This window comes from Rutidosis leptorrhynchoides, chromosome 7 (genome assembly GCF_046630445.1).
Source record: "Rutidosis leptorrhynchoides isolate AG116_Rl617_1_P2 chromosome 7, CSIRO_AGI_Rlap_v1, whole genome shotgun sequence".
NCBI lineage: Eukaryota > Viridiplantae > Streptophyta > Magnoliopsida > Asterales > Asteraceae > Rutidosis > Rutidosis leptorrhynchoides.
Window position 1 is genome coordinate 317350939 of NC_092339.1, and position 8891 is coordinate 317359829.

Consider the following 8891-nt stretch of genomic DNA (forward strand, 5'->3'; position numbering starts at 1 on the left):
TCACAACAGAGACCCGTAATAATATCATAATCCTTAAGGGACTCATTAAATATCTTTTAATTCAATCGTTTGGCATAATCTTTTAACTCCGTAGTTAAATATATCAATTAGGTAATCAAACCAATAAGTTTAATGCACATTATCATATACTCAACACTTAGTTACGTTTTCAAGTTATAGTATATATATATGTATCTATTTATATATAATTGTTCGCGAATCATTGAGAACACTCGAAGGGTAATTGAATAGTTCAAAATTTTGAGATTTAACTTCATAGACTTTGCTTATCGTGTCGAAAACGTTTAATCATACAAGATTAAGTTTAAATTTGGTCAGAAATTTCCGGGTCATCACAGTACCTACCCGTTAAAGAAATTTCGTCCCGAAATTTGAGTGAAGTTGTCATGGCTAACAAGACAAATGTTTTCACGACGAATATGAGTTGATAAATAGAATTTTTTTATCACCGTTGAATAATATGGATAAAACAATCCAATTACTCGGAGCGTATGAGAGAAGTTATCGTAATAGAGTGAAATGGAGAATAGAGATACGTCTTATCTCTTGACATAGTAACGATTGATTTCCGGAATTTAAGGAATAGAAAATCTTCATAATCTAAATAAAATTCGATTCTTCAGAATTTGCGGAAATTAGGATTTTCTTTGATTAAATGCGTAATCTGCCTCGATTGCCATGTCTAATATTTCGCTATAAATTGACCTCTTCCGTTTCATTATTTTCACCACTCATATATCCTTCTTTCTTATTTCATACTTACAAAAGATTTGTGAAAATGCTTCATCCAGTTTTGATTCTTGATATTTTCTTGGCAATCATATCATTCATTCTTCTTTTTCATCTGCCACCAGAGGAGGTTATTTTCTTCTACTATTACCTTGGGGTTATATTGTTTTTCATTCTCCCGTGTGTTTATATTGCTATACGCATTGATATACATGGTTTGTAATTTCAGAGTTGTTTTCGGGCTTTATATTTTCCATTATATTTCGGAGCTTCATGCTTTCGTTTTCTCTTCCTGACCTTAAGTCAAGCGGATAATGGTCCAGAATTCGTAGCTATACATTTCGGAATGAACATAGTTAATATTCTAAGAAAAATATTGTAATGACACGATCTTGATTTGTCAAATTACCAGAATATCTGGAAAAGACCGAATCATCAAGAAAAGTATTTTCTTGATATATTTAGAGATTAAATAGAATGGAAGAGTTATGTAACATGGTTCATGATGAGGGTGTGATCTGTGAACCTTTATCACGTTCCATTAGAAACTCAGCATGACTTACTGTAATATAATCACGTTGATCAAGTGTCATTATATTATACTAACTCATGCATCAATTCCCAACATTACTTCAAAACATCTATTTTTTGAATTTTTTAGATTTTAGAAACTAAAATAGTTTCTTTTATGATGTAACATAGATAGCGCGAAAAGATGAATGATTTCAGATAAGAATGGTTATAAAAAAAATATCTTCAGAAATATCGAGGATATTTATAATGAAAGATACGATGATATCTTAGAATTTCTAATATCAGAGGATGATGCGGAAAATCTGTCTGTGAAGGTTTAGAATGAGGAGTAAGGTGTTTGCTAACGATTTTAGCAGACACTGAATCATTTGGATCCTTTGAAGGTAGATTCAGTCTTTGTGATTTATCCACAACCTCCTTCATACTTTGCTTAATCCGTTTTTCAGTTCCAAACCTTCTCTTTTTTTTCTCAGCTTTACCACCATACTATTCTTTATCATCAAACTTTTGACTGTTAAGGTCGTTTACAGTTTTTGCTGCTTCATCAGCATTGTTCCAATTTCAGAGAACTAGTTCATAGTTTGGGATGTTTTTCAGAAACTTCACATTCGAATTATGTAAGTCTAGAAGATAGACATTATATGTATATATAACTGTTGTCGTAGAAAATGCTGCGAGATTCAAAATACTGATTGCTAATTCCCGGTTGTTGGTATGGAAATTATTGTTACAAGATGTGGATGAGTACATGATAGGGTTTCAATGAGTATAAGGATTTTTCGAAAGGTCAAGGATTAATAAAGTTGTTGGTAAATTTACTGCTAATGTGGTGGAACATGAAAGGTTCCCCAGTAACAAGAACGTATATGCCAAGTTTATAATAAGGTTAATCTAAAAAGTTGAAGTTGACTGGTTGAAAGTGTGGTAAAACTGGATACTTTGAAAAGGGATTGCAATATTATTTTCAGTAATAATAATGCTAAAGGATCTTTCACATTTTTGAAGTCAAAGTATAGCTTTGAAAGATATAGAGATCTTAGAATGATGTCACCCGTTAAATCTTGACTTGGATTCTGATCCGTCAATATCAGAATATGTAATTGAATTTATATGGAAACGATTGTATATTGCTGTGAGCATAGTTAATAACTTTTGAATCAAAGTTGAAGAATGTACAGTATAACATATTAATTGTGAACTTATATATTTCCCGGGAATTACCTACCCGTTAAAGATTTCACAAGTAATATTTTATACAAAAGAATTTTTATTACAGTCTTTATGAAAATATATGTATGTATATTTCTTCAGATGTAATACGGATTTAATGAGTTAATATCATATTAAGCTCATTTGATTTTCAGCTTGACTTAGAAATGATTAATCTCTAAAACATTAAAGATTACATAATCTTTGCGGAGTTTTTCACTAATGAAATCAACACTTCATTATTTATTCTTATTGATATTCCTCGGTGAAGGATGTTGGTGCTCGTGGAATTTTTGTGAACCTTACAAGGCACATATGATGTTTTCTGAAAAGTTTTGAGTACATCGAAAATGAAAATGTAAAATCAATTATGTAATTGAATAATACACTTGGTTTATTATGAAATGGAATTCATTAAGTTGAAACAGAGATTGTAGTTAACAATGGTTAAGTTGTTAAGGAAGGATGTACATTATTGCATATTAGTAATATGAACTAACCGAGTAGTACCTACCAGTTAAGATTTACATGTAATAGCTTAGTACGAAAAGATTTATTTTCATTTCAAAATTCATATATATTAAATATACATAAAATTTCTTCAGGGGAAATTAGTTAATACTTCATCGGTTATTGTTGCTGGTATTTCTTGGTAACTACGGTGCGTATGACGTTGATGCTCGTGGAACATATTGTGAAGTTGAGGTTTGCGATGCGGATGTTGTTGGTGGTGGTAATGGTACTGTTGGTGTTGTTGCCGGTGGTACTGTTGATGCTGGTGATGCTGCTGGTGCTTGTAACCTTTGCACCATAGTCTCCAAAGCCACTACCCGAGCGCGAAGCTCGTTGACTTCTTCTACTACACCGGGATGATTGGCGGTTCGGACGAGCGGATGAATAAGATCCAGAATTTGAGATAGTATATTATCGTGATGAGATACTCTGGAAATGAGAGAGAAAATGGTGTCTCGAACAGGTTCGCCGGTAAGTGCTTCAGGTTCTTCGCCAAGAGGGCAATGTGGTGGATGGAAGGGATCGCCTTCTTCTTGTCTCCAATAATTAAGTAGGCTACGAACCCATCCCCAATTCATCCAGAATAGGTGATGGCTGATTAGTTGATCCATTCCGGTTACACTGTCTTCGGAATTCAGGTGAATATCCATATCGGAATAGCTGTCGGAGTTTAAGGAATTTGAACTAGATACGGGATCCATCTTGTATAATTAGAGAGATGATTTTTGATATGAAATAGATTATAGAATTTAGATTGGTACTCTTTAATACATAATTTACATATGTATATATAATACCAAAATTCCATAAATCACGGAGGAATTTTCGGAAGATGCCAGGAAAAGTTTACAGTAACAGATACGCTAAGATATGAATTTTTTCTATAGACTATCTATGCAATCAATGCAATAAGACGCGTTTAGACTTAAGATGATAAACATGTAATTTCTGACAAGAAATGATAAGCAAAACTTTTAACATGTAGACATGGTCGAAATCCAGACTTACTAATGCATCCTAACCACTATCAGTTAGACACACTCATTCATGACCTGGTTCACTAGGACCAACGCTCTGATACCAACTGTGACGATCGCTCCAAATCCATATGGACGAACACGTCATTCATCGATTTCATTGCGAGGTATTTGACCTCTATATGATACGTTTTGTAAACATTGCATTCTTTTGAAAAGGCACACCATCAATGAATATTTAAATCAAAGGTTTTCGACATCTGATGATTTCCACATATAGACAATCACCGTAAATAATAGTTACAATAGTAATTCCGTTGACAATGCAGTCAAAATAAGATACATGGTGATGATTTGGTGAATGCAACGTTTCCTTGATAAATATGCCATGTAAGACTCCATGCACATAGCTTGTCTAACATATAAGCAAACAGCGGAAGACTTCTAGGGAACCTGAGAATAAACATGCTAACAAGTGTCAACACAAAGGTTGGTGAGTTCATAGTTTTAATGTTTTGCATAATCTGTACATAAAGGTGGATCACAAGATTTCAGTTGTTTCATCTAGAAAAGGTTTATTAAAATATTCTACAAGATTGAGCACCCTGGTAACTAAGCTTTAACGTTATAATAAGTACCCCTGTTTTAACATACATGCAACCAACATGTACAATACACGTAAACCAACGTGTACTAAACTCAAATAGCATACGTCTGTTTTATAGTTCAGACTAGGGGTTCTATACCTGGAACAGACGGGGATGTCAAGCCCTATGGATCCATATACAACTACTCGCGCCCACCAGTTCTTATAATTGGCAGTTACTAGTTACCAAAGCTAAGGGATTTTCGGTTCAAACTCGGTGTAGAATTTAGTATGTACTTGTATCCATTGCGTTTAAAATAAAGTGCATGTATTCTCAGCCCAAAAATATATATTGCAAAAGCAATTAAAAAGGGAGCAAATGAAACTCACGCATATAAATATTGTAAAACAGTTAATAAAGTATTTGCATGTATTCTCAGCCCAAAAATGTAATGAGTAAAAAGGGAGCAAATGAAACTCACCTTAGCAGCATATAAAGTTGTTCACCAAAATGTGACTGAAACTCGGATTACCAAATAACCGTAGATCTCAACCTAGAGAACATATGTTGGTCAATAAATGTTTATCAAGCTAGGTCAGGTCATAGTGTATCACAATCCTAATGCTCAAGATTGACATACAAACGTTTATCAAAAGTCATTTCAAAAAGTCATTTTTGACAATAGTTCAACAAAACAAGACATACCTTGTATAAGGATTCATTTACTCGGTTGGTAATATTCAAAAATACATTTTATCAATCTCGTAAACAAGTTGTTTAAATCTTAATTGCAGATTTAAAAGCAATTTCAATTAACGTCAATCATAATTCAGTTGATCATATCTTTTAATTCGTTCATCGAAACTATTCGATATCTAAATGAAAAGTTATTGATTTTTCGTCAGCTTTCCAAAAACATGTATATCATATACCTTTTACCAGTAATATATGTATTTAATTCGTGATTCATTATAAACTGTTTAGCGACGAAATTTAGCATACAAGCATGTATAAATATATATACTCGAGCTCTAGACATGGATACACTATTAATTTATAAAAGATAAAATATAAATGCTTACGTATCAATATTGTGATTCAATATTTCAGAAAAGTATGTAGACGTAACGGAGATGATAAACACTAGGTTTGATTCACAAATATACCCCCGAATATTACCCATAACCTCCTTGACAATAACCCATAATTTCCTTAGCTCTAGCTTGCTCGAAAACCCGTTTCGAAATCATTTGGACATCACTCCGTCGTGATATTTTATATATATTATTATTTTTGTATCGTAAAAATAATAATACTAATACTATTAACAATAAGATTAATAATAATAATCTTAATATTAATAATAATAATAATAATAATAATAATAATAATAATAATAATAATTATTATTTTTATTATTATTATAAATAATAAATTAAATAAATAACATAAGTAATACGGAGTAATATAAAGAGTGTGAGAAAACTGAACCAGAAGTCGTGCAATTTATAGCATCTTTCCTGAAAAAGCACCCCATGCGATCGCATGGGATTTGTGCTTCAAGGCCATGCGATCGCATGGCACCCTGGGACAGCTCACAAATTTTTAACTTCTTGTTTGTCGACATAATTTTATATTATATATATAATATATTTAATTTATATAATTAATTATATATTATATTAAATTCACATGCATAGTTGACTTGTAATTTTTGTTCTGATAAGTCATACATCATCACTCGACTTATGTCCCGGTTCTGATTTTTCAAATGTCCTTTCGTACGCTGAGAAAACTTGCATTTTACGTTTCGTGTCACTTACCTTTGTCAAAATATAGCCTTAAATTATCCCTAAACTATATCACTCAAAGTATATCTTAAACTTTCGAGTATTTTGGTCATTTACTTCTATAAATCATTGTCTCGCTATTTGTTAATATATATATAATAACAATTCATTTTATGGCCAGTTTAATATTATATTTTATATATTTTCAATATTAATATATATGTTTTAAAATACATATCACAAGTTATTCATATATCTAATTCTAACAGTTAATATTCCTTATTATTGTATGTCTCCAAATTACGTTATTTAAACAAACACTTTACCATTTATTTCGAATATCGTTAAAAATGAATGATTTCCCAAATCAAAGTGGACCTCACAACAGAGACCCGTAATAATATCATAATCCTTAAGGGACTCATTAAATATCTTTTAATTCAATCGTTTGGCATAATCTTTTAACTCCGTAGTTAAATATATCAATCAGGTAATCAGACCAATAAGTTTAATGCACATTATCATATACTCAACACTTAGTTACGTTTTCAAGTTATAGTATATATATATGTATCTATTTATATATAATTGTTCGCTAATCGTTGAGAACACTCGAAGGGTAATTGAATAGTTCAAAATTTTGAGATTTAACTTCATAGACTTTGCTTATCGTGTCGAAAACGTTTAATCATACAAGATTAAGTTTAAATTTGGTCAGAAATTTCCGGGTCATCACACCAAGATCTAAGGTGCCCTGTATATAACGAATGATCCTTCGGAGGGTAGCCATATGAGGCTCCCTAGGATCGTGCAGGAAGAGACATATCTGTTGTACCGCATAAGAAATATCTGGTCGCGTAAAAGTAAGGTACTGAAGTGCGCCTGCAAGACTACGATATAGTGTGGGGTCCTTGACCGGAGGACTACTCGTAGTGATTTTGGCACATGTATCAATCGGAGTCCGACTGGAGTTACAACCAACCATACCTGCGCGTTCTATGATCTCGGACGCGTACTTCTGTTGGGAAAGAAACATCTCTGTAGTAGTACGATTGACATATATACCCAAGAAATAATTCAACGGACCAACATCTGTCATGGAGAACTCCTGATGTAAGGAGTTGATAATCCACTGAAGAAAAGAAGTCGATGATGCAGTCAAAATGATGTCGTCCACATATAATAATAAATAGGCCGTGTCTGCACCGTGTCTATAGATGAACAGAGATGTGTCACATCTGCTGTGCTGAAAACTAACATGCTGATCATACTCAGCAAACCTGTGAAACCAGGCACGAGGTGCCTGCTTCAAACCATACAAAGCTTTCTGCAGAAGGCAGACATGGTCTGGATGAGCAGGGTCACGAAACCCTGGAGGCTGATGCATATAAACAGTCTCAGATAGATGGCCGTGAAGAAAAGCATTCTTGACATCTAGCTGATGAACGGGCCAGTGTCGAGAAGCAGCAAGACTAAGAACAGTCCTGATAGTGGCCGGTTTGACAACCGGGCGGAAGGTCTCATCACAATCAATACCAACCTGCTAACTGCAACCATTAGCAACAAGACGAGCCTTGTACCTGCTTAGGGTACCATATGCATTAAACTTGTGCTTAAAGAGCCATATAGAGCGAACTATGTTGGTGTCCGATGGCTTAGGCACAAGAGTCCAAGTACCATTTTTAATTAAAGCATTATAATCCTCGGTCATAGCGTTGTGCCAGTTAGGATCATTATGTCATACCCCGTCCCAATCCGTCTGGACGAAGTCACCAACATCTGGTTCCATTGCGATGATCGACTCCAAATAATGTCTTTACAATGAGTAAATGCACAGCGAAAGATTTCTTTCGTACCTGAGAATAAACATGCTTTAAAGTGTCAACCAAAAGGTTGGTGAGTTCATTAGTTTAACATAAATAATCATTTCATAATTTTAATAGACCACAAGATTTCATATTTTCATTTCTCATAAACACACGTCCCATGCATAGAGACAAAAATATCATTCATATGGATTGAACACCTGGTAACCGACATTCACAATATGCATATAAGAATATCCCCATCATTCCGGGATCCTCCTTCGAACATGATATAAATTTCGAAGTACTAAAGCATCCGGTACTTTGGATGGGGCTCGTTGGGCCCAATAGATCTATCTTTAGAGTTCGCGTCAATTAGGGTGTCTGTTTCCTAATTCTTAGATTACCAGACTAAAAAGGGGCATATTCGGTTTAATAATTCAGCCATAGAATGTAGTTTTAAGTACTTGTGTCTATTTCGTCAAACATTTATAAAGCAGCGCATGAATTCTCAGTCCCAAAAATATATATTGCAAAAGTATTTAAAAGGGGAGCAAATGAAACTCACAATACTGTATTTTGTAGTAAAAATACATATGACGACTTTGAACAACTGAACAATGCAGGGTTGGCCTCGGATTCATGAACCTATAACATTTGTATATTTATTAATATACATAAGTGTAATCGAACAATATATATATATATATATATATATATATATAT